The sequence below is a fragment of the Pseudophryne corroboree genome, chromosome 5 (genome assembly GCF_028390025.1).
Source record: "Pseudophryne corroboree isolate aPseCor3 chromosome 5, aPseCor3.hap2, whole genome shotgun sequence".
NCBI classification, from domain to species: Eukaryota; Metazoa; Chordata; class Amphibia; order Anura; family Myobatrachidae; genus Pseudophryne; species Pseudophryne corroboree.
Window position 1 is genome coordinate 738356766 of NC_086448.1, and position 25014 is coordinate 738381779.

Here is a 25014-nt window from a genome sequence, read left to right on the forward strand (position 1 = left end):
GTAGTCTTGTGGTAATTGTTGTGTGGTCTCTTAAAAGTTTGTGTCATTTTTAGTGTTTGTGCATTTTACTTTCAGTCTATTGTCATTGTTTGTTTGTGAGTGTTTGTGTGTGTGTGTGTGTGTGTGTGTGTGTGTGTGGTTGGTGTGCAGTGGTAGTGGAGGAGTGTGTTTTGTGTTTTTTTTTATTAGTGTTATTTGCTGTTTGTCATTATTATGTCCCAGTCAGAGGTGAGTGAGAGGGAGGAGTTGAGTGAGAGGGAGGAGGTGAGTGAGGTGGAGGAGGTGAGTGAGGGGGAGGAGGTTAGTGAGGGGGAGGAGGTTAGTGAGGTGGAGGAGGGTGAGGTTGCTGCTGTGGCCTCGAGTGATAGTGACAGTGATGGTGGTGTTGCTCCGCAGCCACGCACCACTACCAAGACGGGCAGAAATGTTAAATTTAGCTTTGCGGAAAATATGGCTTTGGTGCATGAGTTGATGCGCCATCATCGCCAGCTGTTTGGGTGTGATTCGGGCAAGGTGCCTTCGCGCAGGAAAACTGTTCTGTGGGGGAAGGTAGTAGCAGCAGTAAACAGTGAGGGTGTGGTGAAGAGGACCGAGGACACGTGTTGGAAGAGATTCTACGACATCAAGCGCCGTGTCAAGGCCAAGATGGCAAAGGAGGCTAAGTCAGCCAGGCAAACAGGGGGTGGCCATCCCTTTATAGCGTCTTATCGGGAGTGGGAGGAACCTGTGCGGACCCTTATTCCGCATAAAGTTGTTGGTGCGACTAATGTGCGGGATTCGGATCGTCCTAGGCCTGATGGTGAGTGTATTTTTACTAATCTGTTATATCTGCATATGTGTTTATGTCTAATTAGTATTTTTAAAATGATATTGTATTGTTAATATATTTTTATGTTCTAAATTGATTATCTTTTTCTGTGTGTTTTTAATATATTTTGTGTTTTTATAGTGAGGTGTTAGGTAGTATTGGTTTTTTTTTGTGTGAATTTTGTTTAATGTCTGCTGTTTTTTACTTGTCTTTGTGGCCAATATGTTAGTGTAGATGGCTAAGTATTGTATGTTTTTTTTAAATGTTAAAATCTTTTTTTTTTTTTCAATTAAAAAATACTCATAAATGTAATAATGTAAAATATATGTTAATACATGTGTGTATATTCAGCTGTTGGCCCTGGAAAATTAGACTACTTGGCTATGTTTATGTCTTTGGAAATGGAACCACATTAGTCTGTTTACAAAAAATGAACCAAACCATTGTTTCAACATTTATTGTTAGAAACTGTACCCATAATGTTAAACATATGTCCACATCACTAAATGTTGCTGCTTACAAAAGTACACACTGTAATTAAAGGTCATAAACACCAATGTATCATTTTTACAGTACGAAAGCAAGCCTCCACTTCCAGAACACAAGCAACACTGTCAAGAGCTGTGGATGCTGGCGATACAGGTAACGCAAAAACGACACCTGTTAATGTGTCCACCACAAAAAAAAAAAAAAAGTCTAATGTTTGCAATAATCCATAGGAACTTCAACATCGCATCACAGTCCACAAAGACGTCCTTCACAGGGGTCTGGCAGCCACACGAGCAGGCCTAGCAAGAGACGTCATCCTGACGACGCACCAACACCAGCATTAAGCACACCCCCACGTCGTATTTCTACTGTGTTGCCTCAGCCACCAGAACACATTTTGGAGAGTACTCAATCACAGGGTCCACATTCCCCTCAGCTGTCTGGTGAGTAAACACATAACACAAATTACACATCAGCCAAAAAATGTAATAATCATAGTACTTATCCACAGCAGCAAGCACATGGCTTGCAAATTGTTTAAATTCAAAAAACAATTTTTTTTAAAAATAAAAAATAAAGTGTTCTCTTGCGCCTTACAGCAGTATTTTTTTATTTTTATTTTTAAAATAGTAAAATATTGAGCTTCAGGTAGTTTCACACCCTTTCACAATGGTGATAGAATTCATATTGTCATTTACTGTTTTATATTTTAATGGTTGTACGATATGGCGGGTGACAAATCACTTTTTTACATGGTGTAAACTTTATACCTCTGTCTGTTTGTTTCGTAAGTGTGTTATTTGTCAAACATGTGTCCACTTTTGTTTTGAAGTCATTTTTGACAACATAAAAACCATCACAATTTGACTTTTTGATTGTGTATACGAGTCTAGGTGAACATCCTAATTTGCTAAAGAAAAATGTTTGACAAACAAGTCTAGAAAGTTAAGCTACTGTAAATATCAAAACCAACATAATTTAAAAAAAACACTCAAATGTTGTCCCCTTAAACCCCATACAGAACCAGACATCATGCCCCCGGAAGCCCAGCAGGAATCTGAACAGGAAACATACACCCTCCAACTGCAAGCAATAGATGTTCACCAACCAAGCACGCCTTAGGAAAGTACCCCGCCACCTCAAATGTCACCACACCCACAATTGAGCCAAACAACCCCACCCCACCAACCTGAGCCATCCTTTTGGTCAACATGGAACCAACAACAGGCACATAATATTGATTGCCTACGCACACACACCCAATACCTAGCCTGCCTGCCCCATCATCTACCGAGACTGTGTAGAAACACAAGCAGGTTCAATGTCCAGCTATGCAGAGTCGCAAACAGTATGGAGCAGATGAGAGCAGATAACAGCCAACTTATTGTTACCTTTCAGCGCATAATGGATGAGCAACACCGACATCAACAGGCCCTCATTCAGTTAATTCAAAGTAATCAAATTATATCAGAAACCATGTCTCGCATCATAGACAACAACACAACAGCCACAACACAACTTACCGCAACCCTGGCAAACCTCAGCCAAAATATTAATTTGTTGGCACAACACCAACAAGGTTCCAGCTCAGGAACCAACACACCTACACAGACCCCAATTTCGTCACCAGTTCGAAGATCCAGCCGAACCCGCTCCACTGCCCAAACCAAACCCACGTCAGCCACCAAAGAACAGCCTAAGAAATAGTCCACCCTGCAGCTGGATACACATTGTTGACAAAACTAGGTCTACACAATAGCAGTTATTTGTAATGAAAACACATGTTGTACAGTAATAAATGTGAAAAGTGATTGATGTGCAATGTGTTATGTGTAAAAAACTGTCAGTGTAAGAGCAAATTTCTTAGAGTTAACACTCACATGTGTTGGGAATATTCTAGCATCATTACTAACATGAACGTTTACCACATCACAGCCATAATTATGTGTCAAAAATTTTGTAAGGTTGGTGTTAGTCAATGTATGTATGGCTAATTCGCACACAATACTAAATGTCCATTATGTTGTGCTAATGAGGTAACATTTGAAACACAGCTTTAGCAGAAAGTCGACACACAACAAACACAAACAATAGGCTAAACAATAATGGTTGTTAGTGCATACTAAATTATTATGTAGTATTGTGGCAAACATTACCTTTGAATGTGTTTAAAAAACTTTGAACATTATAAAGACATAATTACTTCCCAAAATCGCTATACAATTAGCTAAGTAACTGATACCCAACAGTTAGACATAAACACATATCAAGCAAATAAACAACACTCAGCTGACTAGCTCAAGAGGGAGCAAGAGCCACATTACTACTGAAAAAAACATTGGTGTGCCTTAATTGTTCATACAAAGCACACAGGCAAATTTACTTACCACTAAAATGTGCCAAAATCAGGTCTTGCCTTACCTGCCTCCCTATATCTGTACTCACAGTGTCGCCAGATGTTTCTAACTCCTCTGCTTGCTGACTGTTTTCTTCATCAACATCATCATGTGGCAGATGTTGCTGCAAACACATGTTATGAAGAAAACAGTAGCAGAACACAATCCTAGTCACCTTTAAGGGACTATACAACAAAAGCCCGGCAGACTTATCCAGACACCGAAACCTTGATTTCAGTACACCAAAACATCGTTCTATCACATTCCGCGTAGACTTATGTGCATGATTGTAATTGTGTTCAGCAGGGGAATCAGGGGCGGACAATGGAGTCAGAAGCCAAGAGTAGCAGCCATAAACCCCATCTCCTGAAAAACAGAGATTAGCAGCATTGTAAAACATTGATGCACAAACACAGTGCTAACATAATATGCAGGTTGAGGTAAGCACAAAATAAAACACAAATACTTGGTACATACCCAGCAGCCAGCCTCAAATTTATCAAAGAGGGATGACTGACTGAGGATGAAGGAGTCATGGCAGCCGCCAGGGTAACCCGCAACAACACTCATAATTTTGAGTTTTGCATCACAATCCACCTGGACATTAGTTGATTGGCGAAAATGTCTATTTATATAAATATATTGCCTGCCCCTAGGTGGTCTCAGCTCAACATGTGTGCAATCTATGGCACCCAGCACATTTGGCATGCCAGCAAGGTCATAGAAAGCTACTCTGACTGCATGCCACTGAGACTCCTGGGTAGGGAAGCAGATAGAGGCATCTATGTGTGGTTCAAATGCATCCAAAACCTGAGTGTACAGTCAAACATATAAGGTGAGTGTCTTAAGCACTTTGTTCAAATATACTGCTATAAATTCACATTACACAATACAGAAATGGCCCATAGAGGAGTATGTATGGTTTGCCTCACCTGATTTAAATATTTTGAAAAGGTGGGCTGTGAGATTCCTATTACATCGCCTGTCACAGCCTGAAAGCTGCCAGTAGCCATAAAGTGCAACACAGCCAGGAGTTTGTGTAGGCCTGAGACAGAGCGAGAGCGTGCTGTCTCAGGGTCTAGGTCCAGTTTGACTAGGTCATACAGATGGAAAATGTTGGTCCTATTTAGCCTGACCATCTGTATGACCTGGCCATCGGCCAATGCGTTTAAGTTCAAACGCCCCCTAAAAAAGCGAGGCCTGCGCAGCCTCCGCGGAACCTGTACATCCTGCTGACCATGTTCACTTTCCTGGCCCTGGTTTCTTGTAGCCTCATGGAGCAGTCTCAGGAATCCCACAGCAAAACCAAATTCACTGCTACACACAGCAGCAGCCATTTCAGAGTGATTGATTTGGCAAATGTATAAAGAAAATGAAAGAATTTTGTCGTGCGCAAGAAGCAGCTTGTCACTGGTTAACTTCTAGAGGTGTCCTTAACCCCTCACCAATAGTGCAAACATAAACAAGAATTTAAGAAAACCACTTAACCAGCGCTTCTATTCGTTCAAAGGTTCACTTATTCTTTTCAGACCATCTCCATCATTTTGCATATAAAACAAAGAGGTAAGAAAGAGAATATAGTGTATTACAGTTTTTAATAGCAAACAACAACATAAAAACAATAAAATCCAGCGGTCTGTGCAAAAGGCATAATTGACAGGTAAGCTTCTCAGTCAAAGTAGATACAATGGAGGTTTACCAGATTTGATGGAACTGTGGTTTAGACAGTTCAAAAACAGCATAAAGGTATGGTGGAAATTCCCAATAGATCACTCGTATTTGTCCCAAGTGCTGTTTCAATGCAGGTTCTCCTTCAGTGTATTAGAGCTGAGATGCCTCCTTCACCAACGCGTTTCCTCCCCTACTGGGGTCTTTATCAAGGTGTCAGTATGCCTTACTTCTATTCCTGGTGTTATTTAAACTACCCATATCCAATGGGTTGTCTCCGTGCGCAGCTGGTCTGCATCTAGACATAATTTTCCTACAAGTCCCAGCATCCTCCAGCCGCGCACGGTGTTCCCGCTACGTCACTTCCGGTAACGCTGTACACACATAGACGACGGTTTCCTACAAGTCCCAGCAACCTTCGGGCACGTGTAGTTCTCCCGCTACGTCACTTCTGGTGGAGCGGGTTGCTATGGTGATATCGGGTCCCCGCACTCAAACGCGGGCCAGCTTATCAGTATATTATTTTCAGCAAATCTTCCACTCTCACAGTCTCAAATAGCTTTGTCCCAGTTAGAGTGGTGTTTTTAATAGAGTAAAACCACACGAAAATCCCTAAGCGTCACGTCACTTCCGGGGACATTCCGGGGCAGGTTGGCTTGTTGTTATAGAGACATAAAAAATAGTTTTTGGATGATTTAAAATATGCACAAGTCTTTTTAAAAACAAAACATTCTAAATCAACAATTAGCAGCAAGAAGACTTCAATCTAAAAACCATTTAGCAATTAGCAGCAAGAAGATTTTAATTTAAAAACCATTTAATTTCAAAGTCGGCATTTAAGCCGCCTGGCTTTAAAGTGCCTAGTTCGTAAATAGCTTGCATTTCTGCTCTAGCTAACTGACTTGCCAAATCTTTTTTTCTCCAATGGTTTTTTACGTGTTGAATTCCACAAAAACGCTTAATTCCCGTTATACTACATTTATGATGAACCCTAAAATGTTCAGACAACGCATGTGTCGTCAGTGCTTTTTTAATATTTCTAAGGTGCTCACTGATCCTGATTTTAAGGGGTCTCGAAGTTCGACCTATATACCATAGATTACATGTGCATTTAATTGCGTAAATAACGTTGGCAGTATTACAAGTTACAAAATCTGTTATTTTGCAGTTAGTATCGTTAATTACTACCTCTGTTATTTTCCCACTATTGCTTGGTATGTTCTTGCAACCGATGCATAGTCCACATCGGAAAAAACCTTTTGATTTTACAGTACTCATAGGTTTCTTAGTGGGTAATGCACTTTTTACGAGATTTGTTTTTAAATTGGGGGCCCTCCTAAAAATACACTTAGGTCTTTCTGGCAATAGTGAGCCAATAACAGGATCTTTCCTTAGAATCCCCCAGTGTTTGTTCAGGGATTTCTCTAGGGTTCTATGTTGGCTGTTAAATGAAGTAATAAAAGCCCAGTCATATTGTGACCCTTTTTCCTTTTCCTCTTTCTTTTTTGGTTGTAAGAGGTCTTTACGGTCAAGCTTTGCTACTTTCATTCGAGCACTCTCTATCTTTTCGGTTGAGTACCCCGAAACTTCAAATTTCATCTTCATCTCTTCTGCTTGAGTCTCATAAAGTGCCGAATAAGTACAGTTGCGTTTCAAGCGCGTAAACTGGCTGTCCGGGATAGAATTTAACCAATTGGAGTGGTGGCAACTGGTGGCATTAATGTAAGCCCCTGAATCAGTCGGCTTAACAAAGGTTTTAGTTTCGATTTTATTATTTTCGATAAAAATGGTTATATCTAAAAAATTAATAGTTTTCTTGCTACTTTCAAATGTTAAAAAGATGTTGTCTGTATTACAATTGAGGTAGTTAAAAAATTGTTTCAAAGAATCCTCACTTCCCTTCCAGATAAAAAAGATGTCATCTATGTATCTCTTCCAGGACACCAGGTTCGCTCCGTAGGGACAATGGTTCCAGATGGTTACATCCTCCCATTGCCCCATAAAGATGTTAGCATAACTCGGAGCGAACCTGGTGCCCATGGCGGTACCGACATCTTGAAGGTAAAAAATACCGTCAAATGAAAAATAGTTATTTTCCAAAATAAAAGACACACCTTTCTTAATAAACTCCTGTAGATTTCCATTCAATCCGCTATCTTGTAGGGCTTTAGTCACTGCTTCTAATCCCTTTTGATGCTCAATGATAGTGTAAAGGGAGCGTACGTCTGCCCCTATCATGATGTAATCTTCTTCCCATTGGATACCCTCTAATATATTCAGGAGATCTCGGGTATCTTTGAGATGTGAAGGGTATTTGCTAACTAGGGGTTGCAGATAATAATAACTGATCCGATACCCGAAACTATCGGTCTTCCTGGAGGATTTTTGGGATCCTTGTGGATTTTAGGCAAATCTACAGGAGTTTATTAAGAAAGGTGTGTCTTTTATTTTGGAAAATAACTATTTTTCATTTGACGGTATTTTTTACCTTCAAGATGTCGGTACCGCCATGGGCACCAGGTTCGCTCCGAGTTATGCTAACATCTTTATGGGGCAATGGGAGGATGTAACCATCTGGAACCATTGTCCCTACGGAGCGAACCTGGTGTCCTTGAAGAGATACATAGACGACATCTTTTTTATCTGGAAGGGAAGTGAGGATTCTTTGAAACAATTTTTTAACTACCTCAATTGTAATACAGACAACATCTTTTTAACATTTGAAAGTAGCAAGAAAACTATTAATTTTTTAGATATAACCATTTTTATCGAAAATAATAAAATCGAAACTAAAACCTTTGTTAAGCCGACTGATTCAGGGGCTTACATTAATGCCACCAGTTGCCACCACTCCAATTGGTTAAATTCTATCCCGGACAGCCAGTTTACGCTCTTGAAACGCAACTGTACTAATTCAGCACTTTATGAGACTCAAGCAGAAGAGATGAAGATGAAATTTGAAGTTTCGGGGTACTCAACCGAAAAGATAGAGAGTGCTCGAATGAAAGTAGCAAAGCTTGACCGTAAAGACCTCTTACAACCAAAAAAGAAAGAGGAAAAGGAAAAAGGGTCACAATATGACTGGGCTTTTAATACTTCATTTAACAGCCAACATAGAACCCTAGAGAAATCCCTGAACAAACACTGGGGGATTCTAAGGAAAGATCCTGTTATTGGCTCACTATTGGCAGAAAGACCTAAGTGTATTTTTAGGAGGGCCCCCAATTTAAAAACAAATCTCGTAAAAAGTACATTACCCGCTAAGAAACCTATGAGTACTGTAAAATCAAAAGGTTTCTTCCGATGTGGCTATGCATCGGTTGCAAGAACATACCAAGCAATAGTGGGAAAATAACAGAGGTAGTAATTAACGATACTAACTGCAAAATAACAGATTTTGTAACTTGTAATACTGCCAACGTTATTTACGCAATTGAATGCACATGTAATCTATGGTATATAGGTCGAACTTCGAGACCCCTTAAAATCAGGATCAGTGAGCACCTTAGAAATATTAAAAAAGCACTGACGACACATGCGTTGTCTGAACATTTTAGGGTTCATCATAAATGTAGTATAACGGGAATTAAGCGTTTTTGTGGAATTAAACACGTAAAAAACCATTGGAGAAAAAAAAGATTTGGCAAGTCAGTTAGCTAGAGCAGAAATGCAAGCTATTTACGAACTAGGCACTTTAAAGCCAGGCGGCTTAAATGCCGACTTTGAAATTAAATGGTTTTTAAATTAAAATCTTCTTGCTGCTAATTGCTAAATGGTTTTTAGATTGAAGTCTTCTTGCTGCTAATTGTTGATTTAGAATGTTTTGTTTTTAAAAAGACTTGTGCATATTTTAAATCATCCTAAAACTATTTTTTATGTCTCTATAACAACAAGCCAACCTGCCCCGGAATGTCCCCGGAAGTGACGTGACGCTTAGGGATTTTCGTGTGGTTTTACTCTATTAAAAACACCACTCTAACTGGGACAAAGCTATTTGAGACTGTGAGAGTGGAAGATTTGCTGAAAATAATATACTGATAAGCTGGCCCGCGTTTGAGTGCGGGGACCCGATATCACCATAGCAACCCGCTCCACCAGAAGTGACGTAGCGGGAGAACTACACGTGCCCGAAGGTTGCTGGGACTTGTAGGAAACCGTCATCTATGTGTGTACAGCGTTACCGGAAGTGACGTAGCGGGAACACCGTGCGCGGCTGGAGGATGCTGGGACTTGTAGGAAAATTATGTCTAGATGCAGACCAGCTGCGCACGGAGACAACCCATTGGATATGGGTAGTTTAAATAACACCAGGAATAGAAGTAAGGCATACTGACACCTTGATAAAGACCCCAGTAGGGGAGGAAACGCGTTGGTGAAGGAGGCATCTCAGCTCTAATACACTGAAGGAGAACCTGCATTGAAACAGCACTTGGGACAAATACGAGTGATCTATTGGGAATTTCCACCATACCTTTATGCTGTTTTTGAACTGTCTAAACCACAGTTCCATCAAATCTGGTAAACCTCCATTGTATCTACTTTGACTGAGAAGCTTACCTGTCAATTATGCCTTTTGCACAGACCGCTGGATTTTATTGTTTTTATGTTGTTGTTTGCTATTAAAAACTGTAATACACTATATTCTCTTTCTTACCTCTTTGTTTTATATGCAAAATGATGGAGATGGTCTGAAAAGAATAAGTGAACCTTTGAACGAATAGAAGCGCTGGTTAAGTGGTTTTCTTAAATTCTTGTTTAGATTTGGCAAATGTGCTGGCCCACCTTTTAAAGGGCCAAAAATGCAGGTGTGATTAATGATGAAGTCGGAACACATGTAAACACGCTTCTCAAAAGCAGGTCTACTTTTTTCCCGTGTTTTTTTACGAATTGTATTTTTTTACGAGCGCAAATGCTCTTTCTCGGTAGAGATTTCAAATACGAATGCATAGTAAATGACCGAGTTCTATACCTAAACAGCCGCGTTTGACCGATGGTGTATTCATTCGTATTTTTACAACACAGCCGTAATAAAAATACGAATGCCCTCATCACTGCCGTGATTTGAGTTTAGTAAATTCCTGAGATGACACTTTGATGAAAAAACACCATCTCGGTCAAAATCGGGAGCTTAGTAAATATACCCCAGTGTGATCAGCTCTGTTTGTTAAGCTGATCGCTGTGTAAAAAGAAAATAAAAAGACAAAAACCCCCCAAATCATATTCACCTCCCCAGGGTCTGGTGATCGGTGCAGGCTGCCAGTCATCGAGGCTCGCTGCTGCTCCTGTGACCTCCGGTGCAGTAAAGTGATGCTGCAAAACGGCAGCTCACTTTACAGCACTGGAGGTCACAGCAGCAGGGAGCCCCGACAACCAGCAGCTCTCCTGGAGCTCCAGCCAACGATCCCTGGGTTTGGTGAGTATGATCACCGGTGGAGGGGGGTCCGCGGTGCGGGGTGGAGGTAGTCACAACAGGGGTGCAGAGGGGGTGGCGAAACAGTCGATGTTGTCGGTGGCAGCGCATGTGCAGAAGGAAACTAGGATATTTTTTACAAAAAATACCCCAATAATGCTGCGGAGTGCCATCGCAAGCTCTGTCCCTACATACGGTAATTGATACATCAGTTACGTACAATGGCCCTCATTCCGAGTTGATCGGTCGCAAGGCGATTTTAGCAGAGTTGCTCACGCTAAGCCTACGCCTACTGGGAGTGTATCTTAGCTTCTTAAAATTGCGACCGATGTATTCGCAATATTGCGATTACAAACTACTTAGCAGTTTCAGAGTAGCTTCAGACTTACTCGGCATCTGCGATCAGTTCAGTGCTTGTCGTTCCTGTTTTGACGTCACAAACACACCCAGCGTTCGCCCAGACACTCCCCCGTTTCCCCGGCCACTCCTGCGTTTTTTCCGGAAACGGTAGCGTTTTTTCCCGCACGCCCATAAAACGGCCTGTTTCCGCCCAGTAACACCCATTTCCTGTCAATCACATTACGATCGCCGGAGCGATGAAAAAGCCGTGAGTAAAAATACTATCTCCATTGTAAAATTACTTGGCGCAGTCGCAGTGCGAATATTGCGCATGCGTACTAAGCGGAATTTCACTGCGATGCGATGAAAAATACCGAGCGAACGACTCGGAATGAGGGCCAATGTAATAAATTATCGCAGTGAGGATTGGGTCGATTTTATCACATCCCATTCGCATCCTCAGATGCGGAGGGTGATAAATCGGCCCCAAAGTGAGAAATAGTTAAAAGTAAATAAATTAAAAAATTGTGTGGGATACCCCTAAAACCATGATCACCTGTCTTGAAATGACAGGACACACACAGTTCTTAGTCAGACAGTCCAGGGTCAATACACAGCCATATTGGGGGGATGGGGCATGGACTGCACACCCTAACTTCATATTCTGATTTTTCACTTCTGTCCTTTATTTGTGTGATGCCCTGGGGTGGTTTGGCTGAGGTGAACCCCTATAATGTTAGGGACCTGTCCGATGAGGTCAACTTGAGCAGTGAAGAACCTCAGATATGATGTATAATTACATTTATTCTGCTCTCTTGTTCCTGTATTTCAGTACACAGCTAGCAAGATTTACACTGAAGGATTTAAGATGTAGAGCAGGCATTCCCAACCACGGTCCTCAAGGCACACCAACAGTGCAGGTTTTAGTGATATCCAGGCTGCAGCACAGATGGTTAAATCAAAATAACTGAGGTACTAATTAAGTCACCTGTGTTCAAGCCTGGATATCACTAAAACCAGGACTGTTAGTGTGCCTTGAGGACCGCGGTTGGGAAACGCCGATGTAGAGGTTTAGTACAAGAGTATTCAATAGTAAGAGACAGGAACGAGGCAATCCATACTCCAGAAACAAATCTAAGGATCAGTACACTGCGGTAAATATACAGCAAACTAATGTTAAAGCAAGTGTGGCATGCCTCCCAACTGTCCCGATTCCAGCAAGACAGTCCCACTTTTCGGACACTATACCGCAGTCCCACCCGCAGGTCACAGTGTTCCGCGGGTGCGGGGGAACAGGGGCAGTTGGGGGAGGCTTTGATCACCCACTGCTCTGCTCTGCAAAGCAGCAAGTGATCAGTGAATACATGCTTTGCGCACGCACCCAAATTGAAGGAAAATGGGTCTGCGTTGCGAGGACACGCACATTATGTAATAGTACCCCTGTGTGAGAGTGTGCAATCGTACCTGCTTTCTTTAGTAAACGCCTGCAGCTCCAAGACTTCTCCCGACTTCTTCTGTTGGGAGCCTGTGGCAAAAGAATGATCACCCCAAGGAGGACCCCACCGACAAAAGGAAAGGCAAATGGGCGGTGATAACACGTTTTATTAAACCAGGAGAGAAAAAAAACGTCACCGTTTAATATACTCAAGTGCAGTCTAATAAGTCAGCTTCACTCTAACAGACTCTTTGTGAAACATTTGCATCATAGCATAGACGTGTTCACATATCACTTGCATAATAAGCATAACTTTTGTCACATATCACGGGCATAATAAGCATAACCTTCATCACATATCCTTTGCATAGGGAGCATAAGCGTTGTCACATCCACATAAGTGCTCTGCAGAACATCAATACTGAAAATGTAATTTAGAAATGAACTTAGCTCGGAAACAATCAACCCGTCTCCTAATACACCACTAGATGGCGCTATGGGCGCTGTAACGGCAGTCTCTGGCCGTGGCCACAATCTGGAGAAGCTCAGATGTAAACCTCCTGCGAGGTACTTACTATGAGCAAGGTACCCCACTGAGTGTCCCTGGATCCATGGAAGAGTATATGTGGAGAAGGACACAATCCCTATTAAGGCACTGATAGCTACTTGTAAGGGGTCACAGTACATAAAGTAGACTCCACCAGAGTGCAACAAATGGCTAGTATTGTCTAATCAGCAAAGTCCCCGATCTGAGTCATAGCCTGCACTTCACTGGGTTCTGGTGTCCAGCCCACGGCATCTATAAACTGCCTGTTTCCTTAGGGTCAAACATCCGGATACCCGCTGAGTGGTGGTTCTCGGAAGAGGAGAATGAAATGAAACCCCACATGCGGATTAGGGTTGGCTGGCAGTCACTGGGAGGTCAGCCGAATAGCGCTGGCACAAGACAGCCTCCTTTTGCAGCCCCCAGGGATTGGCAAGTGGCAGGGAGTTTGTGGTAATTGACAGGGTGTCTCTGGTCAGAACAGCTTTTCCCCAGAGTGTGAGCCGTAAAGGGGTGCAGAGTGGGCGTGAGGTACCTGTCGATCGGCTGCAGTTGCCGGCTCCCGCCGGTCACAACTCCTTGCTGCTGGCTGCGGCCGGACTCTCCTTTGGCGCTGCTGCGGCCGCTCAGAGCTCTCTGCGCTGGGGTTGACAGTGGGAAGAAGGGAACAAGCAGCGGGTCTCGCCAGGGGCGGATCCAGAAGAAAATGAAAGGGGGGCACCATAATAGGGGACAGTAATAGTTATATTTACATGCACCTAAGGCACGCGTGCTCCCAGATAAGGAGTGTGGTTCTCCTTTTGAAAAAAAGAAGAAGAAGTGTCAGTGATCGCGCTGAGCCCCCAAAAAAAGTGGGTCCCACGGACCCCTCACTTTTAAAAATTGGGGTCCTATGAGTCCTTTTCTGGGTCCCATCGGAATGAAGGTTCATATTAATCTTATTAATTATTCAAATATAAAAACAGACTTGATTTGGACACTACAAAAGTATTGCGAGGGGGAGGAGGGTGTGACAATGCTGCTGGGCTGTGTAGCATGCAGGACACTGCACCAGAGCTGTAAGTAGACATTTCAGTGCCCTTTGGCAGAAAGTAAATTGGTGCTCCCCCTGCCATATTTCGGTGCGCACCAAAAATTTAGGGGTGTGGCTTCATGGGGAAAGAGCATGGCCACATAACAGTACCAATTCACATTACACCACACAGGTAGAGCATGTTATATACACATTGCACCAGGTAGAGCACGCTATACACACTGCGCCAGGCAGAGCACCCTATACACATTGCGCCAGGTAGAGCACGTTATACACACTGCACCAGGTAGAGCACGTTATATACACATTGTACCAGGTAGAGCACGCTATACACACTGCGCCGGGTAGAGCACGTCATACACATTGCGCCAGGTAGAGCACGTTACACACATTGCACCAAGTAGAGCACGTTACACACACTGCACCAGGTAGAGCACGTTACACACACTGTACCAGGTAGAGCACGTTACACACACTGCACCAGGTAGAGCACGTTACACACACTGCACCAGGTAGAGCACGTTACACACCCTGCACCAGGTACAGCACGTTACACACACTGCACCAGGTAGAGCACGTTATACACACTGCACCAGGTAGAGCACGTTACACACACTGCACCAGGTAGAGCACGTTACACACACTGCACCAGGTACAGCACGTTACACACACTGCACCAGGTAGAGCACATTATACACACTGCACCAGGTAGAGCACGTTACACACCCTGCACCAGGTAGAGCACGCTATACACACTGCACCAGGTAGAGCACATTATACACACTGCACCAGGTAGAGCACGTTATACACACTGCACCAGGTAGAGCACGTTATACACACTGCACCAGGTAGAGCACGTTTTACACACTGCACCAGGTAGAGCACGTTATACACACTGCACCAGGTAGAGCACGTTACACACACTGCACCAGGTAGAGCACGTTATACACACTGCGCCAGGTAGAGCACGCTACACACACTGCACCAGGTAGAGCACGTTATACACACTGCACCAGGTAGAGCACGTTATACACACTGCACCAGGTAGAGCACGTTATACACACTGCGCCAGGTAGAGCACGTTATACACACTGCGCCAGGTAGAGCACGTTGTACAGATTGCGCCAGGTAGAACACGTTATATAGATTGCGCCAGGTAGAACATGTTATATAGATTGCGCCAGGTAGAACACGTTATATAGATTGCGCCAGGAAGAACACGTTATACACACTGCACCAGTTAGAACACGTTACACACATTGCACCAGTTAGTGTTCTATACACATTGCGCCAGGTAGAGCATGTTATACACGTTTTATATGGTACTAGGGAGTAGCGACAGAGGTAGCAGGGAGAAGGGACAGAGAGAGGCACCAGGGAATAGGGACAGAGGTAGCAGGGACAGAGATAGGCACCAGGGAATAGGGACAGAGAGAGCAAGTAGTAGGGACAGAGGCACCAGGGGGTAGGGACAGAGAGAGGCACCAGGGGGTAGGGACAAAGGTAGCAAGGAGTAGGGACAGAGGCACCAGGGGGTAGGGACAAAGGTAGCAAGGAGAAGGGACAGAGGCACCAGGGGGTAGGGACAGAGGCACCAGGGGGTAGGGATGGAGCCGGCACCAGGGGGTAGGGACAGAGGCAGCATGGGGTAGGGACGGAGGCACCAGGGGGTAGGGACAGAGGCACCAGGGAGTAGGGACAGAGGCACCAGTGGGTAGAGACAGAGGCACCAGTGGGTAGGGACAGAGGCACCAGTAGGTAACGACAGAGGCACCAGGGGGTAGGGACAGAGGCACCAGGGGGTAGGGACGGAGGCACCAGGGGGTAGGGACGGAGCCGGCACCAGGGGGTAGGGACGGAGGCAGCAGGGGGTAGGGACGGAGGCAGCAGGGGGTAGGGACGGAGGCACCAGGGGGTAGGGACGGAGGCACCAGGGGGTAGGGACAGAGGCACCAGTAGGTAGGGACAGAGGCACCAGGGGGTAGGGGCAGAGGCACCAGGGGGTAGGGACAGAGGCACCAGTAGGTAGGGACAGAGGCACCAGGGGGTAGGGACAGAGGCACCAGGGGGTAGGGACAGAGGCACCAGGGGGTAGGGACAGAGAGGTAGGAGAGTGTGCAGCCAGAAACCCAACCAAATAACACCCCCTAGGGACCAGGCCCCCACCGCTTACCATGGACACAGCGCTGTCAGGCCGGGGTATAGTCCGATCCGCTTGAGGCCGCCAGCATAAAGTCACAGGATGCGGCCAGGGGGGAGTGGAAAACGCAGAGGGGGCGGCCGCATGGTTGAGGAGGGAGAAGAGGGGAATCAGCGGGGAGTGCGGCGGCATCCAGCCGGGGGACCAGGGACCGAACTGACCCCACCTCAGGTACAACAGCGGAGTTCATCGTGGGGGGGAGAGCATGCGGAGCAGAGGAGGAGGGAAGGGCGGGAGACCACACTGTTCATGGTCTCCGCCTCTTCCAAGTTCCTCCCTCCGTTCCGTCCCTCCCACCGGACTGATTGACAGCACAGGACAGGACAGCGCTGCGGCTCACAGGGCGTCCTGAGGGAGTTGGGACCCGGCGTTTTTTTATGTTTTGTGTCCACAATATCAATTCCTGGGTAATGACAGGGGGGGCACGGGCCCGAGTGCCCCCCCCCTGGATCCGCCAATGGGTCTCGCTCCCTCGCGGCTGGTCGGCGCTCTCTGCAGCGGCTGACAGGGGAGTCTCATCGGAAGGGTCCCGGCTCTCTCTCTCTCTCCGGTGTGGCTCCTCTTCTGCAGGTTGACAGGTGGGTTGCACTGGCGGGTCCCGGCTGGCGTCAGCGGCTTCTTTCCTCCTCGCAGCGCGGCTTCCGGTCTGGCTCGGCCGCGGCTTTCCCCGATACTGCAGCTGCGCTGGGCTCCTTCTCCTCCTGGCGGCTCCCTCTGATCCTCTCCGCACGCAGGTCAGTCCAGCCCCCCTTTGCAGCGCGGTAACTCCTGCTTTTAAAAGGGTCCTCCCCTCTCCTCTTGCGCGCCCAAAAGCAGCCAATCCTGCGGGATTCCAGGGCTTCCCGCTCTCTGTCATCTGGCGACCGGCACTGGGTCCTAATGCTCCATCTGTTACAGGCACCAGGGGAGGGGTTTTAACCCTAAAAGTGCCTGCCACTCGAAAAGTCTCTCAGGCAGTCCTGGCTGCCATTAGGGCTGCAGGACATGCAGCAGGGATACCCACACAGGGTATCACAATTATGCAGAAGCCACACCCTCTCACTCGAGGCGACACCCCCCTTCCGGGTCGTGCAAGTGTCCCACATCTCTCCGTTCAATAGTCGTGAAGTCTTGTGTGGTCAGTAAACAAGCCAGTTCAAAACAAAGTAGTTCAGTAATGGCGCAAACAGAACTAGTCAAACTGCAAGTCAGAAGTCTCATTCAAAGTTTGAGGGGTGTGCACAGGGCCGTTGAAAGGTTTTCTGCACCCTGGGCACAACCTCAGTTTATTTTCCCCAACCACAGTGCTGATAGCCACTTCCCAGCTCCTCAGGTGACAGTGTGGAGGCGGAGAGAGAATCTGGTAAGTGGCTTACCGTGATCATTGGGTCTGCACATGTCTGAAGTACTGTATTACATAAACTGCACTTTGTATGCACCTTGATAATTATGCATCCTTCATAGTCTGGCAACAATTGCTTTAGAACCAAACATTTGGAAAGCACCCCCCCCAGGAATCCTGCGTTTGCCATTGCACTCTCAACATAGAGGGAGGATTCATTTGCCAGCATGAAACTCCAAAACCCCGTTCGCAGGGTTTTCTTTACAGGATTGAAAATAGGACGCAGTGATTTCTATAGAAATCACTTCGTCTTTTTTCTCGCACCTCCAGAGCAAGTCTGATTTTTATTTTTATGAAAACTCACCGGTACTTGCTCTGGGACCCTGGCGGCACCCCCCTAGGGGACTAATTAAGCAATTGGAAGTTAATTAGTCAGTATTACCTTCCAAAGCGGTGTCTTCCAATGTTGGGAGCCTAGTCTGCTGTAGCAGTGGAGGGTATGTAGCATCTGTGAGTGTGTGTTTGCAAGTGTGTATAGTGTGTGCGAGTTACCTCCAGTATGTGTGTGTGTGTCCGACCCCCCAAATGTAGTGTAGTCCCCCCTGGAGATGGCTGCTGGGAAAACTACATCTCGCAACAGCCCTTGCGCCTCCCAACAGCCCTCTCCGCAGTGGCAAAATGGAGGGTAAACCAGGAGAGCACCAGGCAGGTAAGTATTATTATGATTAGGGACAGGGGCGTAAGTTATTACCAGACGCCTGTAGGTGAAAAAGTTTATATTGCCCCCCCTCGGCCCAGTCCAGGTATACACTCACAGCCTCATATACACACATACACACACTCACATATATACAAATACACAGCCAACCACATATACACACAGCATATACACACACACTATACCACTTATACACACATATCCACATATATACACACACACATAGCCACATATCTACATACTCACAGCCACATACACTTTCCTCCATCAGTTACCTCTTCTCACCTGCCTTAGTGTCAGCATGCAGGAGCTGGGCAGCGGCGTTGTAGGGCAGGAGCTAAAGCCGGGCAGCTGTGCTGTGGTGCAGGAGCCGGGCAGCTGCACTGTGGGGCGGGAGTCGGCCAGCCATGATGTCATCAGGCAGAAGCTGGAGCCGAGTAGCTGCACCATCAGGGCAGCGGAATCTGATGAGACGTGGTATCATCATCTGGGAGCCGGGAAGCCACACTTCTCAGGGGGCGGGAGCCGGGTGTCATTCAGGAGACGCAGCCGGACAGCCACACTGTCGGAGGCAATGGAGAAGGTGCCCCCTTCATTGCTGGAGCCCGGCGGCATCCGACTCCATTGCCTCCCAGACTTCCGCCACTGATTAGGGATGTAGTCATGTTACCCTGCACCAGGTTCCCGCTCGCTAAAAAGCCTGACAGATGGCATGCTGTCTGACAAGGACTATTCCCACTCGTGGGTGTCCACAACACACATAGAGTGGAAATAGAACCTGTGGCGAGCGCAGCGAGCCCGCAAGGGGCTTCATTGCGCACACCCCCACCACCGGCAATCTAAAGCTCGGGATCCCAGCGTCAGTGTGATGACCGGCAGGATCCCATACGCCGGACACACGAACCCAACCCTATGATTATTATTATTTTTTTATTTTTTTATTTTTTGTGTGCCTGCGTTGGATGTTTTTCAGTGCTGAAAACCCTGCAACCATTTTTTTTTTAAATAAGATACCGCGGATATTGGGAGCCTGCATACTGTATAATCCAAAATTGGGCGCAAGGTATGCATAGTTTGTTTACCTCGCTAAACCTCGCACCCAATTGTATTCCCCCCCAGACATTTGGCTCCCATGTCAGCCTAAGGGCAAAGCCTTCAAGCACCAGAGAGCAATATCAACTGGCTAACTTGCTAAGGAAAGAGGCACAAACTCTAAGTGACCACTGAGATATCCCCACACATATCGCTGACTGCGATTGCAATATTTGTTTGGGGTGATGTCTGATCTTGTGGAATAAATATTCTTACACATATATTTCCAAAACTTATATAAAACACATTAGAGATACAATGTTGTGTAACAGCTCTTCATGTCGGGAATGTTACTACAAAGGTGAACGGTTGGTTGTAGCCCCCTGCATCTCCCATATTGGTGTAACTATTAACACGCAAAGTGGCGCTAATCAATTCAGAAAAGTTTGTCTAACCTTAAACCAAGTTTGTGACATGGTGATATTATGCTAGATTATAATAGTGAAGGCATGTGAGCAGCCTCGGGCTAGGAAACGTGACAGCGGAAAATGTAAAAGTTGATGAACGTAGGTGTTTATATACACTATGCATTCTTCCACATATATTTCTAAATTGATATAAAATACAGTACATTGGAGATTTAGGACCCTAGTCAGTAAAGACAGTAAAATTTGCAATTCGCAATCCGGCCAATTATCGAACAACTGCGCGTGTGCAGTGTTCGCATTGCGCACACGTGAGCAAGAATAGCGACAGAAATTGCATACAGATCGTGATCGGACCGCATATTGTGATGCATTCGCAATTTCTGCAATGGACATTTCTTCTCTAATTCGGGGCCGCAACTATTTGATCGCAGCAAGTGCTTTTTAGCAGAAATTGCAATCCTTGCTGAATAAGGTCCTTTCTCGTATAGATGTTTACGTGGACACACAAAGTGTTATCATTTCTAAAAACTTTGGACAACTGAGACAAAGTTTAGGATATGTTGTTCACATACATTTAGTTGATTATTAGCTTTCAATTCTGGTCACATGACCCCCACTAACCTACTAATGTCAATGATGCTGAGAGAATACATATCCTAAAACCTAGATGGAATGTACAGTAGATTCTAGTTTTTTATTTTTTATTGCCAGTTGAACATTTGTATATACTCTAGATAAAAAGGCAATTTATCAGATCTGAGTGAGGCCATTGAATTACATTTCTTGGTTTTGTTCTGCATGTCTAGTTCTATAGATTATATTATTTAAGTATTATATCTCTGTTATTATTTAATATTTATCCTTTTTCTTCGAATTGTATTTGTATTTTTTTAGATATTTTTTTTATTCCAATGCTGAATACCTTGTTAGATTAAATCTAAAAATTAATAAATTATATCCTTGTTACTCTAATGCAGAGGTTCCCAAACTGTGTGCTGTGGCTCCCTGGGGTGCCTCGGGACACTTGCAGGGGTGCCCTGGGTTGGTGGTCCAGGACCAATTCAAATTATTCACGGTCAATATAATAGGCAGTCATAAAATATGTGGCCAAACAGAAGCAAATCTTGTCCCTCACCACACAACTGACCCTAAGGATGACATATAAATGTGATCTAAATAATGTAATATTTCTTTCTTTTTTTTTTAATCAATAGTTTTTATTTATTTTTTAAACAGTGACATACCCAGCCGGGCACGGCAGCACACATACACTCCAATATTAACATGGGTTGACTGAACAAAATATCAAACAGAAATATTACGATGCATTAACAGTGCAGCCATGTCTACAATATCATAATCATGTACCGCCGAATCCGGCCGAGAACAAATATAGAACTAAAATCTAACATATAGATAGAAAAGGTAGAGTAGAACAAGAAGAGAGACACCACATTGAGACACATAGGGGGTAACAGAGACATGGGATAGGTTCCAGTGATGGAAACGTTCCAAACGCATCTGATCAATTATCAATCTTAATTAAAGTGATTTATACTAAATGTAGCAGTAATACTCAGGCATCTTCTGAATGTGGGGAGTGTAACTGCGACAAATCTATAGGATTGGCAACAACCGTAGGAAGCCCTGTCCGTTCCCGGAATATTTTCCACTTCAGCCAATAATTCAGTACCGAGGGTGGTGAGGGCGTATCGTAACCTCCTGACGTTTCAAATAGATAGTGTTTATGTGTGCTGTTAACAATGGCGTGAAGTGTGGGTACATTTGGTGTTTTCCAAAGCTGTCCAATTGCAGCCTTTGTAGATATGAGAATATGGCCAGCAATATATCTATCACAGCGCATAAGGTCGGGTGAGGAATAATGGAATAGAGCGAACATAGGGGTCATCGGGACCTCAAACCCCAACACTTCCCGGAGAAGAGAGAACACTTCAGTCCACAACGCCCTCAAAACAGGGCATTCCCAGAAAACGTGTAGGATGTTACCCACGTGGCCGCAACTCCTCCAGCATAACCGGGAAGTCGAAGGCCAAATGGTATGAAGTCGCTGTGGAGTAAAGTACGCCCTTTGGCACAGCTTGAAGTACATCTCAGAGTGCTGCAGGCATCTCGAGATCCCGAAGCACCTCGAGGAGATGGAGTCCCACTCCTCCTCCCGCAGAACAATGGAGAGATCCCTCTCCCACTTCAGCTGTGAAGGAAACTTACCCCTTTTAGTGAGGAGGGTTATATACTGGTACCATTTTGATATCCCACCCCTATGGTCAGGGGAAGACAGCCGGAGGCGGAGGGAGGCCGGGAGGGGGGCAGGTGCCACCCCCTCTTTCCCACAAGACTGCAGCCAGTGTCGAATCTGCAAGTATTTGAAGAAGTCTTGCCTCGGGATACCCGAGTTACTTAATAACTTAGAAAAGGGCACCAACCCTCCCTCTGAGTATAGGTCTCCTAAATGCACAGCCCCAGCACGGATCCAATTATCCAATCCTAGGTTGGGTATGAGATTAGCAATAGTCTTGATTTCTAAATCAGCCGCAGGCAATACAATTTTCGGATCAGACGCAGCAACATTATGCCAGAGCTTCAGAGTACATCTAACCGATTCCCCCGGGCCTAGTCGCTTAGGAACACTTTGGGCAGGGAGCAGAAACAAATCTCTCAAGTCGATCGAACCCAAGAAGGACCTTTCTATAAGGACCCATGGTTTGGGGCTGTGCATGTCGAACCAATCTCGAGCCTGGCTGAGAAGGCACGCGGAGTGGTACGCTTCCAAGTTAGGGTATGCCACCCCCCCGACCCTTTTAGGCAACATCAGGACCTGTCTAGCTATGCGGGGCCTCGCCCCTTTCCATATATACTGCGAAATAATCATATTAGCTTTCACCAGGAGAGGTCTGGGGACGTTCCGAGGTATAGCTCGGAATAAATAAAGAAGTTTAGGGAGTAGTATCATCTTAGTCGCGGAAATTCTTCCTAGCCAAGATATTTCATGAAGGGACCATTCTTTTATTAATTTTCCAAAGGCGCTAAGAAGGGGTACATAATTACAATCATACAGGTCCCTGTCTAGGGAGAGGTGAATACCCAAGTACTTAATGGATCTGACCTGCCAAGCATAACGGTATAGGTCTTTAAGTCGGGTCACCGTACGTGGCGGTATGTGAAGTGGTAGGGCCTCCGTCTTGGTAGTATTCAACTTATAATATGAAATATTGGAGTATCGGTTCAGTACGTCATGGAGCGCAGCCAATGAGGCTTCAGGGCGGGTTAAGCAGAGCAAAATGTCGTCAGCAAATAAACTGATCTTGTGGGTTAAACCCCCAATTTCTGGGCCGGTAATCTTGGGTTCAGTCCTAATTATCTCAGCTAGAGGCTCAATGGCTAAAGCAAATATAAGGGGTGACAGGGGACAGCCCTGTCTGGTTCCATTGGTGATATTAAAAGTCCCTGACAGACAACCGTTAACAAACACCCTTGCAGAGGGGGCAGAGTACAGAGCAAAAACCGAGTCTAAGAACCTCCCGGCGAACCGATAATTATCTAAAACAGCTCTCAGATATCCCCAATGGAGTCTATCAAACGCCTTTTCGGCATCTAAAGAGAGTATGAGGAGGGGTGTTTTATGCGCATCACAATGTTCGAGAATATTAAACACCCTCCGGGTGTTGTCCGGAGCCTGTCTGCCCGGGACAAAGCCCACCTGGTCAGTCGCTATGAGAGAAGGGAGCAGAGGGGAAAGACAGTTGGCAATTAATTTTGCAAAGAGCTTAACGTCTGTGTTCAGCAAGGCTATAGGTCGATAATTTTGTACTGCTGTGGGAGGTTTGCCAGGTTTCGGAATGGCAACTATCTGTGCCTCCAGCATTTCTTTGGGAAACTTTCCCACATCCGATGCCTCGTTGAAGACAGACAGCAGTAGGGGAGCCAATTCATTCTTATATACTTTATAGAAATTGGAGGGGAAGCCATCAGGGCCAGGGGCTTTGTCCTTCGGGAGACCAGAGACAGCTGTGTCTAATTCTTCTAATGTCCAGGGGGCGCTAAGGAACAGGCTAGTCGCGGAGTCTACCGTTGGGAGAGATATTTCTTTCAAGAACGACTGAATATCAACCTCTTTGGGTTGGGGGGTGGACGAATCAGACCTTAAGTCATATAACTGGGAGTAATATTCTGCAAAGGTGTTTGCTATAGCATAGGGGTCAGATACCCTAGATCCCGACGCGGAACAGACATAGTGTATCCTGGCTCTAGCTCGTTTAGACTGTAGCTTCCGAGCCAACAGGCGTCCCGCTTTATTACCAAGTGCGTAGAACCTCTGATTTAATCTGGTAATATTTCGCTGCACCTCCCTAAGTGAAAAAGTGTTCACTCTTTCCCGGGCGGCTAGTAAAAGCTTATGGGTGGTCTTATTAAGCGGGTTCGCTTTATGTAGTGATTCCAGTCTGGTAGCTTCCTTATCAGCAGACAGACGTTCCGCCTGTTGGGTGCGTTTAAGTCTGGCAGCAGTCTGGATGGCTATGCCTCGAATCACCGCTTTAAAAGAGCACCAGTTGTTAAAGGTCGAAGTATCTTCTGATTTATTTGTGTCAAGATATATTTGTATAGCTTGTCGAATGGTGCTAAGGGCATCAGGATTATTGAGCAGGAACCTCCCCAGTCTCCAAGGCCCTGGGGGGATCCCACCTGTCTCCAACTCCCATACTACCAGTACCGGGGAATGGTCAGACCAGGTCATTGGTAATATTTTGATTTCCCTGATAGCCGTCAGAGTCTCTTTGTTTGTCAGAGCAAGGTCTATCCTAGAGTATGTGCAGTGTACGTGTGAGTAGAAGGAATAATCCCTCTCTGTGGGATGCTTAGTTCTCCATGCGTCATAAAGGTCGAATTCCCCCAGTAACTGGCGGAGGCTAGGCCTCCCGACCCGAGCCCTCCGACCTCCCAACCGAATATCTCCAGTAGAACCAGATCTGTCTAATAGGGGGTCGACCACTAGGTTGAAATCCCCCAAAATCATAACCGACCCCTTAGTATGTTTCTGTATCAGGGCACAAAGTTTCCTGCAGAAAGCGAGCTGACCAGTATTAGGGGCATAGCATGATACTAGAGTGACCTTAATGTTCTCCAGTGACCCTATCAAAATTAGATATCGACCCTCAGGGTCTGCTATTTGGGACT

At 45.4% G+C, this 25014-nt stretch overlaps 2 long non-coding RNA genes across 2 annotated transcripts in view; one reads left to right on the top strand and one right to left on the bottom strand.

The window, feature by feature from the left end:
* Window positions 1-1249: 1249 nt before the first annotated feature.
* LOC134929396 (uncharacterized) overlaps window positions 1250-25014 on the bottom strand; it is a 34020-nt gene continuing 10255 nt past the window's right edge. Inside the window, exon 2 of the long non-coding RNA XR_010178537.1 lies at window positions 1250-1737. This is a non-coding gene — a long non-coding RNA (uncharacterized LOC134929396). The remainder of the gene's footprint in view (window positions 1738-25014) is intronic.
* Window positions 1366-2410, top strand: LOC134929397 (uncharacterized). Its single transcript, XR_010178538.1, has 3 exons — window positions 1366-1450; window positions 1528-1740; window positions 2319-2410. It is a non-coding gene; the product is annotated as an uncharacterized LOC134929397 (long non-coding RNA).